This window comes from Eleutherodactylus coqui, chromosome 7 (assembly GCF_035609145.1).
Source record: "Eleutherodactylus coqui strain aEleCoq1 chromosome 7, aEleCoq1.hap1, whole genome shotgun sequence".
Taxonomy (NCBI): Eukaryota; Metazoa; Chordata; class Amphibia; order Anura; family Eleutherodactylidae; genus Eleutherodactylus; species Eleutherodactylus coqui.
Genome location: NC_089843.1, coordinates 6,917,316 through 6,934,775, shown reverse-complemented (window position 1 = coordinate 6,934,775; position 17,460 = coordinate 6,917,316).

The following is a 17,460-nucleotide window of genomic DNA, read 5'->3' as shown; positions in this document are numbered from 1 at the left end:
CCACTACCTCTTCTATCTACCAGTTGTTATCAAGATGCTGAGTGTTAAGGCAGCAGAAATGCAGTCCTAAGCTGTCGCTCACGACTTGAAGCTTGTGAGTTCAATCCCTGCATGGTTCAAGTAGCCGGCTCAAGGTTCACTCAGCCTTCCTTCCTTCCAAGGTTGGTAAAATGAGTCCCCAGCTTGCTGGGGGCAATAAATAAATTGCCGTATATTCCGGCGTATAAGACGACCCCCCAACTGTCACCTTATACGCCGGGAATACAGTGGAGCAAAAAAAAAATCATTACTCACCTTCCCCGGCATTCTGCGGCGCTGCTGCAGGCTGTCGCTCCCTCCTGGTCCCCGGCAGAGCATTGCTTTCTGGACGCAGGGCCGTCAGCCAATCACAGCCATTCAATGACATCATTGAATGGCTGTGATTGGCTAAAACACACGTGCCCTTAGTCAATCACAGCCATTCAATGATGTCATTGAATGGCTATGATTGGCTGACAGCGTGTTTTAGCCAATCACAGTATTAGCTTTCTGAAGGCAGGGATTTCAAGCCCTGCGTCAAGAAAGCAATGCTCTGCCGGGGACCAGGAGGGAGCGACAGCCTGCAGCAGCGCCGCAGAACGCTGGGGGAGGTGGGTAATGATTTTTTTTTGACACTTTCTTTTTTTTGTATTACCGGCGTATAAGACGACCCCCGACTTCAGAACAGATTTTTCAGGGTTCAAAAGTCGTCTTATACGCCGGTATATACGGTAACTGAAAGTGCTGTGGAATACGTTGGTGCTATACAAATAGCAAGATTAAAGGGGTTGTCTCGCGAAACCAAGTGGGGTTATACACTTCTGTATGGCCATATTAATGCATTTTGTAATATACATCGTGCATTAAATATGAGCCATACAGAAGTTATTCACTTACCTGCTCCGTTGCTAGCGTCCCCGTTGCCATGGTTCCGTCTAATTTCGGTGTCTTCTTGCTTTTTTAGACGCGCTTGCGCTGTGCGGTCTTCTCCCTTCGGCTCCGCTCGGCAGCATCAGCGTTTTGGCTCCGCCCCCTTGTACGCATCATCGCGTAGCTCCGCCCCATGACGTGTGCCGGTTCCAGCCTCCTGATTGGCTGGAATCGGCACGTGACGGGGGCGGAGCTACGCGATGACACTTACAAGGGGGCGGAGCCAAAACGCTGATGCTGCCGAGCGGAGCCGAAGGGAGAAGACCGCACAGCGCAAGCGCGTCTAAAACAGCAAGAAGACACCGAAATTAGACGGAACCATGGCGACGGGGACGCTAGCAACGGAGCAGGTAAGTGAATAACTTCTGTATGGCTCATATTTAATGCACGATGTATATTACAAAGTGCATTAATATGGCCATACAGAAGTGTATAACCCCACTTGATTTCGCGAGACAAACCCTTTAAGATGGCTGGGTTCCCAGTAGAGGTATAGAAGACACTTATTAATTGTTGGGTCCTACACCTCACTGGTCATCCAACAGTAAAGCAACCAACTTGCACCAACAGCAGCCACAGGACAACCAGCAAGACTGAATGACAACTTGCTCCATCCTTTCTTTCACAAATCTGGGAACCAAAATGTTGTTGTTGATCACAGAGAAGGATTCAGAAGGAGGTTTTTTGGATACTCTTGTTTTGTGTTCAGAATTTGTCTGACCTGATATGTTAACATTGTGTTAGTAAGATGTTACAAATTGGCTCCAGCAAAATAAGAAAAAGAAAAAGAAGAAGCCAATCTGTGAGTTTTCTGCCATTCAGCACCATGGACAGAGAACTTGCACCTGTTCAGCAGCTTTGGGCAGCCAAGAACCAATAAGCCCCCACCAGTATATAATAATATTACCGATGCAAGATGGCATCCAGCCTGTCCGAAAAATGTAAAGTAATGTTTCAGCGCCCTATATATACAGGATATGTACTGTTCATATGCCACATGGACCGCGTACAACAATTTGCCGTCGCACTCTTTAGCCCCGAGTGTGGTTGTTGTTCTTTTCTTTCCAACCCCTATAAGCTACCTGTAATGGTGGCCATACTAGTGGTTACCCAATGTGGCTCATCTCCGTTCAACTTGACCAAAAGGAGACTAATGGTCTATTATTTTGGAAGGAAATACTGATGACATGAACCTGGGACAAGTCCAACTGCTGGGATTACTCCTGAATTTATAGAATGCTTTCATGACAAGACACCCGGGACAAGTCCAACTGGTGGGGTTATTCCATGATGATACAGAATGCTATCCTGACAAGATGATTACTCCTTAGATCCTTTTATTATGGACTTACTCTCAATAGAAGGGCTTATTTCTTGGGAAAGCACCACACCTTGTAGAGTTTAAGCATTCATAGAAGCTCATTGTTAATGACATATATAACAACTGATGACCAGATATAGATGTGCATGTAGAAATGTGGATTCAGACTGAGAATGAAATTCTAATACAATGTTAGTGTGTGCAATAAAGTCTGGACTTCCTCACCCTACACTCCCTAGTTAGGTGGAGTCACATGTTAGAGTGTTCCGGTGGAGGGTAGGAGTCAATTGTGATCATTACTGGTGAGATCCTCCTCGGGAAAAAGTAATTCTAGATTAAAAAGCTTAATGAGGAGATAACAAAAGATATACCACAGTGTATGAGGACAGATTTAAAGGAATTCTGCAGCACTGTTTAGGGGTGTGGGAAGGGTGCAAATATACCCTTATGGATGCTTTTAGGGTCCCCAGTATTTGAAATACAAATTTTGATGCCACCAGCACCGCAAATGCTCTGAAAGCAAAACTTCCCGCTCAAGTGCCCTCCTCTATGTCCAATGAGCTATTCCCCAAATTTGCTTAACAATTCTGGCAACCAACCAGGAGACACTGTGGTGTTCATCAGATCTATGGAGAAGCTCATTGGACAGAGAAGAGAGCACTTAAGTGAAAGTTCCTGCTTTCAGAAAACTTGCAATGGCATCCAGATCTGTTTTGCGACTGCTTGGGGACTCTCAAAGCATCCATAAAGTTACATTTGCATCCCTCTCTCAGCGCACTCAGAAACCTTTAGTTGTATACATTATTGAGATCTTCACCACTCCATAGGAGGGCACTACCAATCTAGAACCTTCAAAGAACACCCAGGCAAAACATTCCCTACAACAACAGTTTTGAACTAAGGTCTACAGCCTCAAGGAGTTGACAGACTCTAATGTGAGCAAACAGGAATGGCGGTGATCCATCAACTCACAGGCTACGTGGCCTTTAGTCTTGCTTGTTCTCCATGGCACAGGTGACTCTTCTCTGCAAGTTAAAAGGCAGCGCCCAAGGCATAAAGTGAAGAAGAAAACCATAGGACGGTTTTAATGTTAAGTGCGATGGTGAGAAATTAAATATATAACTTACCCTGGTTTGCCCGGACGTCCTAAAAGCGACAGTCTGGCATGCCTCCAATCCTGGTAGACAGTATAATTAACAAGCTTCCCTGGTCATCAGCCCTGGTCCACCAGACATCCAATCACATGGAGAGAACCAATGGGGATTCTGAATGGATGTATTGGATAACATGCAGAGAAATAGGCAATGGTCAGACTATATAAAGACCCCAGCGCTCTAGGAGATAAACCAATCAGAAAGAAAAGAAGTGAAGTACATACTTCACAGGGGTGTCTCAGAAGAGAAAAACCCTAAATCCATGAAGGCAATCAAATTCCCTTAGAGATTTCAGCTCCTTGGAAGGAATCCAGCGGGAACTCCAATAAGGCGGCAGTGTAAGGTGAGTTCTAAACTTTATTTATTGTATAGGAGGACATAGACAGCTACGGCCATAAAACAATAGACAGAGAATAGATAGGCAACGCTTTTCAACCCCTAAATGAGCCTTTTTCAAGCTTGACAAAGACCCGGAAGGGTTGAAACGTTGCCTTTCTATAACACATGGAGCAATAACGATTAGGGGATTATTCTGCCTCACCATTTATGCTGCCGCTTTTTTCTGTCCTGGGTTGAATAGAGATGAAAAGTAAAATGATTCACCAGATTGAATATTTACGCTACCTTTATCTGTTTCCCTTAAAAGGTGTGTGAATCTCTTTCATTAGAAAGTAAGGTGGCTTTGAATTGATTCTGAAGAAGAGGGAATGCCAAATGCCAAATCACCTTGTCCCAGCCCTGTATGAGAGAGGGGCACTGCTACACTGGGCCACTGTGCTATGGATGGTGTTTGAGCCCTCTGGACAATGGGCAACTGCTTAGAATCATCTGATTGGTGGGAGTCCGTATCACTTTTACAATGTTGTACTCTAACAAAGCCACAAACAACCACAATAACATTAAAGCAGTCAACAGGCATATAAAACAAGGTGGGGACGATGACGCACCTGAATAGTTTCACTTCTATATTGAGAATCCAATAACTGTCACCTCTAATCTTTATATATTATTGAAATACACTAAACCTGAGCCCACGCCTCTGGGTGTCAGGACCTCCTCACCACAGGAATCTGCGGGAAATTACAAGGAGTTCCCTCACTGCAACCGGGCTGTTAATTAAATACTACAATTAAAAATGTCTGTAGAGAAGCTCTGGGAACGCAGCATATGCCCTGGAAGAAGATTCCGGGTGTTAGCTGCTACATGTGTCCTGTCATTAAGGGGATGGGAAATGCTCAGAAGCAGCTGGGGAGATAGAGAGTCATCTACGTTTCTGCCAACCATTGTATGCTAAATATCCTTAGGCATCAGGGTGATCCCGAACTTGTGATGTGAAGGTGTAGCCATCAGGTGTGGCCGTGAAATAGTTTGGCATGATGGACGCCATATTTGTCAGCACACCTGTATATCTGTAGAGCATTATGTTAGTAATTAGCCAAAGGCAAAGTCACGGTGCTCGTCATTAGATGGCTGAGTGTTCTTATTAACACGATAACTGTTCCCTATAAAAAGAAAATGAGGCAAAGAACAAACCAACACCTGGCAGATCAAAACATACAGAGACTCTATGAATAGGGTGGAAAAAGCCAGGTAGACAGAACAGAAGATGTGATAAGCAATAAGAGTCTCTTCCAAAGGATAGGTGATAAATGTGCACTATGTTGACAAAAGTATTGGGATGTCCAAACCCTTCCAGAGTTTACTGTTGGCCATGTTATTGATAGATGGAAGCCATCCGGTGTGTGCGGTGCCACCATGTTCAGGGAGACCTTGTAAACTGAAAGAATGTGGACAATGAAGCCTTGTACAAGCTGTGAAGACCTCACACACATCGTCTGCCCTCGCTCAGGGGGTTTCACATGCCATTGGAACATCCATTAGCAACAGATCCAGTCATAGAGAACTGCTTATGAAGGGTTACCATGAATGAGCGGCTGCACACAACATCACAGCAGTTCTTGGACTGGAAATAAGTGGAAGCAACTATTGTTGACAGCTGAATCAGTCAACTTGAGTGTGACAGTTGCCTGGAGAATGCTTTCTACAGCTCCGTGACTCTACTAATATAACCGAGCACCATGTCATATGGCACCCAGTGTTGAGCAGCAGAATGTCTGCAAACTTCATTGGCCCAAAGTCCGGACCTCAATCCCATCGAGCATCTATGAGATGAACTATAATGTCGTAAGCGGGCACACCCAAAACACCCATCATACCAATCTGATACTCTTGTTGAGGATTGGAAGAAAATACCTCCACATATCTATGGGAATTTAGTGGAAAGCAGTCATTGAGGCCAAAAGTGGTCCAAAACCATATGGAACCTTATACTTCTGTCAACATGGTGTATATAGCTGGGGCCTCCATGGTGGGGACCTCCCCAGTCACTTAGAAATCATGGCTCAGTGGTCAATTATGTGCCCTGCAGCAAAGTTCAGTGTCTAGGAGGCTGGTAGAAACAGCAGAGTAACCTCTCTTTATGTGCTTCATCCCAGTGCACACATCACCGGAGCAAAGATTCTTAACTAATATCTCTATTTCTATAAGTTGATACCTGAAATGAATATTTAAAGCCATGCTCCAGGGATAAAAAAATGATGGTCTATCCTTAGGAAAGGCCATCTATTTAAGACTGATGAGGGTCGAACTTCACCTCCGCTGATCAGCTGATAGAAGGGGAAATGGTGATCAATGCAGCACCAAGTCTCCTCTTTGTTTATTCGGATTGGTTACACTTTTAGCAGTGTCAGTGCTCAGAACTACATCTCTATATCATTCACTTGAATGGGATTGTGCTACTTTAAATTGTAATAGCAGGCACAGATCACAGTAAAAGGACATAACCCCCAAAAATCCCTGCCAGTGGCCATGCTTACTGATATATTGATACATAATAAGAGATACTAGTTAATGTATTGGCCAAATACAGAAACTCACAAGCTCACGTCAAGTGTCCTCAATCTCTGGTGGGTCCGTACACTATCTTCACAAAAAAAATCACAAAAAGCTATGGTGGAGCTGTGGTGGAGGGGGCATCATGGCTTAGGACTATGGTGAGGAAGGCATCATGACTTGGGTCTATGGTGGAGGGGATATCATAATTTGGTGTTAGGATAGAGGGGACATTATGGTTTGGAGATATAGTGGAGGAGACATGGTTTGAGGCTATTGTGTAGGGAGATAATGGTTTGGGCTATTGTGGAGGGAACATCATGGTTTGGAGCTATGGTAGAGTGGGCATCATGGTTTTGATCTATGGTGGAGGGGACATCATGCCCTGGGGGATATGGTGATGATGACATCATGCTTTAGGGCACTGGAAGAAGGGACATCATGGTTTGGGGCTATGGTCAGGGCTACTTTGCTCCCTAGGGCTTGAACATCTTGTGATCATAGAGAGAATAATGAATTCTAAGGAGGATCAGATCATCTTACAGGAGGAATTAAGGGCTGTCTAGGACCTCAAGCTGAAGAGACATTTAGTGATGCAGCAAGACAACAACGTAAACCACACAAGTAATAAACTAAACAATGATGGAATAGAAGATATATGTTTTGGGATGGCCAAGTAAGAGCCCTGAGCTAAACCCTATAGAGATTTTGGTTATCACCTGAAGAGGGCTGTGCACAAAGGCATACCAGAAATATTGATGAAATTAAACACATTTGTAGGGAGAAAAGGTCCAAAGTTCCACCACAATCTTGTGGAATTCTTATTTACAGCTTCAAGAAATGTTTGGTGGAGGTGATTACTGCTATTGGCAGATCTACAGGTTATTAAATTCAAGGGTTCACTTATTTTTTCTAACTTCATTGTAGAGTATTACAATAAAAGACATACAACTGTTTTAGCATTATTAGTTGCATTGTGTTTGTCTATTATTGTGACTTAGATACATTCACATAACATTTTATGAGTAATCACTGCAGAAATACAGGTAATTCCAATGGGTTCACTTCCTTTTTTTCCTTGCAACTAGTTGTACTATTTAATAGAGATGAGCGAGCACCAAAATGCTGGGGTGCTTGTTGCTCAAGTCCAACTTTTTGTAATGCTCGAGAGCTCATTTAGAGTAACGAACTCCATTGACGTCAATGGGGGACTCGAGCATTTTTGTATGGGACCGATGCTACGGATAGCTGATGACTTGTCAAACACCAGAAAACATCAGAAAGTCATGGAAACACCACAGAAACGGATAGGGAAGGGCAGGGGCAGCATGTATGGCTGCATCTAAGGCTCCCAGGTCCCACTATTAAGCCAAAATAGGGGCAAGAGTCTGGCGTCACCCCCCTAACAATTTACTTGGGACAAACCCTCATTAGCAAGGCACACGTACTGGCACATCTTAGCTAAGCACCACACTAGCTGCAACCAAGGACAATCACTGACTGAGGGTGACACCGCTGCCTCTTCTCCTGGGTTACATGCTGGCATTGCTCTCCAACCCACCCGCACGACCCTGCATCCACAGCACACACAAAATTTTCCCTGCGCAGCGTTCAGCTGCCCTCATGCCACACACTCGCTTCATAGCTACACCAATCTTATGTCTATTTATAAGTGTGTACTGGATGAGGAGGAACCAGAAGCACACACCTAAGATGGTTGACAGGGCTAGGCAGTGACCCTCTTTGAAAGTGTGCACGATAGCCCACAATGCTGTTGAGAATTGATGATAAGTTGACGTATGATCATCATTCCAATCCCGTGCCACCTCCATCACAAAATTGTCAGGAGCCGCAAACGTGGGCATAAAGGGGACTCAGGTGCCAGCACTTCTACACATCTCCACAATGCAGCAATACTCTGTGTGGGAAGCACGTGAGAGGCCCCAGGGTCAGGCTCGGTCCCAGCCTCCATCTTGTGTGACCCAAGGTGCCGCGAGTTACATAGCATTGGGAAATCCATGTGTCCCCACACAATTCATTCTGTGTAGGTGTCAGATAGCTCAACACAGCAATGGGAAGTCTTTGAGTTCCTTGGGCTCGCCAATGCTGTGGGTGCACAAATATGGTATTACACAGGAAGGAATCAGAGTGCCCAAACATGGCAGAGTTTCACCCCACCAAGGGCTTCGGCCTCGGCCCACATTTCCGCCCTAGTCAGTCAAGTGTATTTGTGCCACACAGGTAAAACAACGCAATGGGAAGTCTTTGCACACCCACAGCATAGGCAAGCCCCTGGAACCCAAGGAAAGTATTACACATGAAGAAAGATGGTATTACAAAGATGGTATTACACAGGAAGGAATCAGAGTGCCCAAACATGGCAGAGTTTCACCCCGCCAAGGACCTCGGCCTTGGTCCACATTTCTGCGCAAGTCAGTCATTGTATTTGTGCCAGATAGGTAAAACACTGCAATGGAAAGTCTTTGTGCACCCACAGCATAGGTGAGCCCAAGGAACTCAAACATGGTATTACACATGAGGAAATCAGGGTGCCCAAACATGGCAGAGTTTCACCCCACCAAGCACCTCTGCCCCGGCCCACATTTCTGCCCAACTCATTCTTTGTATGTGTCAGACAGCTGAACAATGCAATGGGGAAGCCTTTGTGCACCCACAGTATAGGCAAGCCCCTGAAACCCAGGGACAGTATTAAACATGAAGAAAAGAGAATGCCCAAACATGGCAGAGTTTCACCCCATCCAGGACCTCGGCCTCGGCCCACATTTCTGCCAATTTCATTCTTTGTATGTGTCAGATAGCTGAACAATGCAATGGGAAAGCCTTTGAGCACCCACAGCATAGGCGAGCCCATGAAACTCAAATACAGTATTAAACATGAAGAAAAGAGAATGCCCAAACATGGCAGAGTTTCTCCCCGCCCAGGACCTAGGCTCACACTTCCGCCCCAATCATTCAGTCTATTTGTGCCAGATAGGTAAAATACTGCAATAGGAAAGCCGTCTGCACCCAAGCCAAGTCAGTCAGTGTTTTTGTGCCAGAGTGGTAAAACAACGCAGTGGGACGTTTTTGTGCACCCACAGCATAGGCGAGCCCATGAAACTCAAAGACGGTATTACACATGAAGAAATCAGAGCACCAAAACAAGGCAGTTTCACCCCACCAAGGACCTCGGCTTTGGCTCACACCCTCAGTAATCGTGGGCATTCATCACTCCAAAGACTGGATAAACCACAAAGAAGTTCCACAGGCCATACCTGACGCAGTTGATTCTTCCCCCCAGAACCTCGGCCTCTGCCCACAACCTCAGTAATCGTGGGCCTCAAGCGAACTCGGATGCTAGTGCAGCTGTAAACGTCTCATTAATGCAGTAACGCGCCTTTTGTTTGGCCCAAACCACTGTCTCAGATAACTGTGATAACATGAGAGAAAATACATGTTGCCCACCGCTGATCCCCAGACACCAAGCAGGAGGAGGAGGTGGCATAATAAGGCCGAGAAACCATGACTGAGGTAGGACCCGCAGTACTCTGTGAGGGAAATACGTGAGCGGGCCCTGGGTCAGGCTCGGTCCTAGCCTACACCTTGTGTGACCCAAGGTGCCGTGAGTTAAATAGCTATGGGAAATCGATGTGTCCCCACACACTTCATTCTGTGTGTGTGTCAGGCAGCTGAACAATGCAATGGGAAACCTTTGTGCACCCACAGTATAGCAAGAGTATAGGCGGACCCCTGTAACATGTCTGTAGCAAGAGTATAGGCGGACCTCAGTAACATATATGTAGCAAGAGTATAGGTGGACCCCTCAAACCTTTCAGTAGCAAGTGTATAGGCGGACCCCAGTAATATTTCTGTAGCAAGAGTATAGGTGAACCCCTCAAACCTTTCTGTAGCAAAGGTATAGGCAGACCCCTGTAACATTTCTGTAGCAAGAGTATAGGCAGACCCCTGTAACATTTCTGTAGCAAGAGTACAGGCAGACCCCAGTAACATTTCTGTAGCAAAAGCATAGGCAGACCCAAGTAACATTTCTGTAGTAAGAGTATAGGCGGACCCCAGTAACATTTCTGTAGCAAAAGCATAGGCAGACCCAAGTAACATTTCTGTAGTAAGAGTATAGGCAGACCCCTGTAACATTTCTGTAGCAAGAGTATAGGCGGACCCCTGTAACATTTCTGTAGCAAGAGTATAGGCGGACCCCAGTAACATTTCTAGAGCAAGAGTATAGGCGGACCCCAGTAACATTTCTAGAGCAAGAGCATAGGCGGACCCCAGTAACATTTCTAGAGCAAGAGTATAGGCGGACCTCAGTAATATTTCTGTAGCAAGAGTATAGGCGAACCCCTCAAACCTTTCCGTAACAAGTGTATAGGCGGACCCCTGTAATATTTATATGGCAAGAGTGTAGGCGAACCCCAGAAACATTGGTGTACCAAGAGTGTAGGTGAACATCGGAATAAATTTGGTTACCAAGAGTGTAGGCAAAGGCCGGAAAAATTAGTTAGATAACAGTATAGGCAAGGGCCTGAAAAATTGGTGTACCAAGAGTACAAGTGTACCCCTGAAAAATTGCTCAACCGCGAGGGAAGGTGAAACCCATGAACATTTTTTAAAAATGCAGCTCGCTGTTGCTTAATTTGTAACAGAGCATGGAAGCAGCCCTGTGAAAAAAACTGGTTCATGTTAAAGTATCAATACTTTTGAAACTTTGAAAAATTGTAAAAAACCTTTTAAACAGAACCTTTTGGGCCGCAGAAAAATTGGCAGTTCAGCGTGATGACATGTTGTTTTAGGAGGAGGAGTAAGAGGAGGAGAAGTAATAATACCGGAGAGTGATTGACAAAGCTAATTCCCCCTTTCTTGTGGTGATAGAGGATGCATTTTTCTCCTGTTGCAGCTAAAAGAATCTTTAGGTTCCGCTGCTTTCCGCCGGTAGAGAAGAGAAGTCTGGGGAAATCCAGCCTTTGTTCATCTTTATGAGTGTAAGCATGTCGGCACTGGCAGTTGACAGGGTTTGGAGGAGGTGAGGGCATAGTTGTCAGTGCTGTACAGTGGGGTAATTTATTTGGGTCCCGCTCAATTCTTAATACGCCATGATAAGGAGTAGGGGTTAGGGTTGAGGACGCGGACGTCCAAGTGAGGGTGTGGGCACAGGTCGAGTTCCTGGGCATGGTGAATCACAGGTGGCTGCTGCGGGATTAGGAGAGAGGCAAGTTTCTGGGGTCCCCAGCTTCATATCACAATTCTTGGGTCCACGCGGTAGACCTTTATTACAAACAGAGCAGTGTGAGCAGGTCCTGACGTGGATGGCAGAAAATGCATCCAGCAATGTATCGACCACCCAGTCTTCTACGCAGTCCACTACTCCCGGCCTAGGGACTGCAACTCTGAATCCTCTGGCTGCTCCACCTTCCTCCCAGCATCCTCACTGCATGAAAATGACATATTCTGAGCAGACAGACTCCCAGGAACTGTTCTCGGGTCCCTGCCATGAGTGGGAAAAAGCGGTTCCTCTCTCACCTGAGGAGTTTGTCGTGACCAATGCCCAACCTTTGGAAAGTACCCAGAGCTCGGGTGATGAGGCTGGGGACTTCCGGCAACTGTTTCAAGAGCTTTTTGTGAGTGATGAGACACAGTTGTCTCTCATTGAGGTAGTAGTAAGGGCAGACAGTCCGAGGGAGGAGCGCACAGAGGATTCGGAGGAAGAGCCGCTGGACGATGAGGTGACTGACCCCACCTGGTTCGCTAAGCCAACTGAGAAGAGGTCTTCAGAGTGGGAGGCAAGTGCAGCAGCAGGACAGGTTGGAAGAGGCAGTGAAGTGGCCAGGGATAGAGGCAGGGCCAGAGCGAAGACTCCCCCAACTGTTTCCCAAAGCACCCCCTCGCGGCAAGCCTCCGTGTAGACGGCTAGGTGTTCAAAGGTGTGGATGCTTTTTAGTGAGAGTGCGGACAACCAACGAACTGTGCTGTGCAACCTGTGTCGCACCAAGATCAGCCGGGGAGCCACCAGTACCAGCTTCACCACCACCAGCAAGCGCAGCTATATGATGGCCAAGCACCCCACGAGGTGGGACGAAGGCCGTTCACCGCCTCCGCATCGCACCACGGCCTTTCTGTACCGTCTGTGTGTTCCTGCTAGCCACCCATGCTGTGGGTGCACACAGACTTGCCATAGCGGAGTTGTACCTGCCTGGCACTTTTAAAAAACCCAGACTGACTAGGGCATGGCGTGTGGGCCACAGCCAACATGTATTTCCTCTCACGTAACCTCAGCTATCCGGGGCACTGCAATGGGATTTCTTTCTGTACCGTCTGTGTGTTCCTGCTAGCCACCCATGCTGTGGGTGCACACAGACTTGCCATAGCGGAGTCGTATCTGCCTGGCACTTTTAAAAATAACCCTGAATGTCTAGGGCATGGCGTGTGGGCTGCAGCCAACATGTATTTCCTCTCACGTAACCTTAGTTATCCGGGGCACTGCAATGGGATTTCTTTCTGTACCGTCTGTGTGTTTCTGCTAGCCACCCATGCTGCGGGTGCACACAGACTTGCCATAACGGAGTTGTACCTGTCTGTCCCCAAAACACTGACAGACTTGGGTAGGGTGCAGAGTGCAGATGGTTTACCCCTTGCGTTGTCGATGAGGTATCCGACACCCAAACAGAATGAGTAGTGTGTGGACACACTACTATGCTATGTCACTCGCAGCACCTTGGGCCACACAAGGTGTTTGCTGGGACAGAGGCTGACCCGGGGCCCGCTCACATACTTCCCACACCGAGTATTGCTGCATTGTGGAGATGTGCAGAAGTGCTGGGCTGGCAGCGGACTCCCCTTTATGCCCACGTTTGCAGCTCCTGACGGAGGTGGCACGGGATTGGAATGCAGATGGAACGTCAATCTATTATCAAATCTCAACAGCATTGTGGGCTATCACCCACACTTTCAAAGAGGTGCCTGGCCCTGCCAACCCTCTGCAGTGTGTGCCTCCGGTTCCTCCTCATGGCAGACGCACTTATAAATAGACATGAGGGTGGTGTGGCTATGCAGCCAGCGTGTGGCATGAGGGCAGCTGAAGGGGCACTTCTGGGGTTGGGCAGCATGTAACCCAGGAGAAGTGGCAGCGGAGTGTCATGCAGGCAGTGATTGTGCTTTGTTGGAGGTAGTGTGTTGCTTAGCTAAGTTATGCCTTGCTAATGAGGGTTTGTCCGAAGTAAAAATTGTTAGGGGAGGGGGGGGCACTCTTGCCGCTATTATGGCTTAATAGTGAGACCTGGGAACCTGAGATGCAGCCCTGCATGTAGCCCCTCGCCTGCCCTATCCATTTCTGTGTCGTTTCCATCACTTTCGTAGGTTTTGCAGATTTTCACAAATGAAAACCTTAGCGGAGCATCGGTCATATACAAAAATGCTCGAGTCGCCCATTGACTTCAATGGGGTTCGTTACTCGAAACGAACCCTCGAGCATCACGGAAAATTCGACTCAAGCAACGAGCATTTTGGGGCTCGCTCATCTCTAATCCTGGAACATGTGCAAGATTCCAGCTGAATTGTAACTGGTGTAATGACATCGGCTGGACGTTAAACAGCATAACTTGGCTTCACCTTTAGTAGTCACCTTTCCTGGTTATTAACCCTATGTCACAGTACTGAGATACCCCCAGGCCTTACCGTTGAGCTGAATAGTGTATTAACCTGATGTTGCAAAAAAAAAAAAGATATTAAGCATGTATCAACACAGTGGAAACACAAATACAACTAGGGACTCACCAGTAGATCACAGAGGCAGAAAGTGGTGTCAACCATATAATGAGGATGATGATGGGACTGGCAGTGGAGACCAGAGCAGATGGTATGGAACTGAAATACTAACCAGAGACATGCTAACCACCAACCTTAGCCCTCCCTATGTCTTTCCCAAATCTTTGTCTAGCACTGTCTTTCAGCCACAGACCCCACCATCCCTAAATAGCCCAAAAATTTCCCTATGGATGACCCTGTCTAAAACACTATTCCTAAGAACAGGAAGATAGCCCAGATAGGAGGCTAAAGAAGCAAATGCTGGAATGACTCAAGGCAGATAGAAACAAAGATGGAAAGATTATACTAAGGCCTCCAGCACACTAGCTAATTTGGGGCCATTATGCTGAGAGTTGTGGTTCTACACCTGCTTTTATCAGTAAGTAAGTTTGTTAGCAGTGATTTTATTTTAGAAAGTCAAGGAGCTGGTGAGATTAGACAAGACTGGACTAGAACTAGGTACTTGGTTCTAGAAAAATGAATTCTGGATAGAACACACGTTGTCACAGCTATCAACTGACCACACTGCAGAAACCAAGAGTATTTATAGAGAGATGAACCAATCAGACCCTCCTCTCTAATGATACTGAGCAGTATGGTCTACTGATCCCCACCAAGGGGTTAAGCAACTGCCCAAACAACAACTCAAAAAGCAAGAGAAGTCGATGCATCAGTTCACCTCCTGCTGATCAAAACTCTGGGTTTAACCAAATGTAAACTGCCCTGTCCAGAGGCAGAATGATGAATACAGCTCTGGAGATGAATAAGTAAAACATAAACCCAACCTTGGGGAAACCGAGGCAAATAGTTTGCATCATTACAAATAAACCGAGACTGTAGAGTGATAGGAGTTTTGAGGGACAGCTTAATAGTGCTCACTGTGGATTATTATTTAATCATTATTATTACATTCTTCCCCGCCTTATCATGATGGCCGCCATATCGCTAAATGTAGGGGCAAGTTCAGAGAATTTATAAATGTGGTTTCGCCAATAAAAATACAGAAAAAATGCAGCCTGGAGCCGAAACGCAACAATTTCAGGAATGTTCAGTACACAGCTCCTGGCACATCAGCGTTAATTGCTCTACTGTCATGTGATTGGCGGCTAGATAGGGTAAGTCATCTGCACGGTAAATCCATGTAATTAGCCCAATCACACGCTTCATCCTTCCTTAAAGCAATAAGGTATAGAAGCAAAACAAAAGGTAAATATTCTCTCATGAAGGTATTTGAAGCAGCGAAGAGTGGTAGGAGGGAGCTTGATGGGGAAGCCACGGAGGACCAATCAGGGAGCGGGACATACAGTAGTCACAGATCAGATTTCTTAAATGCCAGGATTAATTACAGCTTATTTTTCAGAAATTAAGTGAATCGCGTTAGTCCTATTTCCTATTAATTTTTCCATAACGTACCTTTTGAATTTCATTCTGTTGCCAATAATCTAAAATCCTTCCTCAAACGCAAAAGCCAAAAATAATTCTTTTTGAACTGGAATGTAGATTTTTTTCCCTTTTTCCAATCACTTTGAGCCAGAAACATTAAATATTCAGGTATGGAATTTCCCTAATGAAGACCGGCTGATGGGACAGACACAAGTCTCTTACCGTCACCCCCACCCCAACCCCCTCCTCTAGCGCTAAGATCTCAAAAAAACTGCCCTCTCCCTTTCTACATACTACCTGCAATACAGTAAGGCTCTAAGGCCGAGGCACTTGGAGAACAACACGTAGCAGTTCACCAATCTCACATAGGTGTACATTAAAACTCTGGAATTATCATGTAAATAAAGTACAATCATGGATTAGAAAAAATCAAAGACTCCATGTACCAAAACAGGAACATCTCTTGGTGCCTGCAGAAACGGCAGTTCTAGAATCTCATTTTCATAAAGTTTATGTTTTTCCAGAAAATTCAATGAGATTGGCAGAATGTTCAAATCCAGACCGGGCACTCTGCAACATTCTTCCCATTTTAAAAATTGCTAAATTGACATGTCGGCACTTGATAAGCAATACTGTCCATAAGGGGCAGTATTATAGTAGTTATATTCTTGTACATAGGGGGCAGTATTATAGCAGTTATATTCTTGTACATAGGGGGCAGTATTATAGTAGTTATATTCTTGTACATAGAGGCAGTATTATAGTAGTTATACTCTTGTACATAGGGGCAGTATTATAGTAGTTATATTCTTGTACATAGTGGGCAGTATTATAGTAGTTATATTCTTGTATATAGGAGGCAGTATTATAGTAGTTATATTCTTGTACATAGGGGGCAGTATTATAGTAGTTATATTCTTGTACATAGGGGGAAGTATTATAGTATTTATATTCTTGTACATAGGGGGCAGTATTATAGTAGTTATATTCTTGTACATAGGGGGCAGTATTATAGTAGTTATATTCTTGTACATAGGGGGGCAGTATTATAGTAGTTATATTCTTGTACATAGGAGGCAGTATTATAGTAGTTCTATTCTTGAACATAGGGGGCAGTATTATAGTAGTTATATTCTTGTACATAGGGGGCAGTATTATAGTAGTTATATTCTTGTACATAGGGGGCAGTATTATAGTAGTTATATTCTTGTACATAGGGGACAGTATTATAGTAGTTATATTCTTGTACATAGGGGGCAGTATTATAGTAGTTATATTCTTGTACATAGGGGGCAGTATTATAGTAGTTATATTCTTGTACATAGGGGGGCAGTATTATAGTAGTTATATTCTTGTACATAGGAGGCAGTATTATAGTAGTTCTATTCTTGAACATAGGGGGCAGTATTATAGTAGTTATATTCTTGTACATAGGGGGCAGTATTATAGTAGTTATATTCTTGTACATAGGGGGCAGTATTATAGTAGTTGTATTCTTGTCCATAAGGGGCAGTATTATAGTAGTTATATTCTTGTACATAGGGGGCAGTATTATAGTAGTTATATTCTTGTACATAGGGGACAGTATTATAGTAGTTATATTCTTGTACATAGGGGGCAGTATTATAGTAGTTGTATTCTTGTCCATAAGGGGCAGTATTATAGTAGTTATATTCTTGTACATAGGGAGCAGTATTATAGTAGTTATATTCTTGTACATAGGGGCAGTATTATAGTAGTTATATTCTTGTACATAGGGGGCAGTATTATAGTAGTTATATTCTTGTACATGGGGGGCAGTATTATAGTAGTTATATTCTTGTACATAGGGGACAGTATTATAGTAGTTATATTCTTGTACATAGGGGGCAGTATTATAGTAGTTATATTCTTGTACATAGGAGGCAGTATTATAGTAGTTATATTCTTGTACATAGGGGGCAG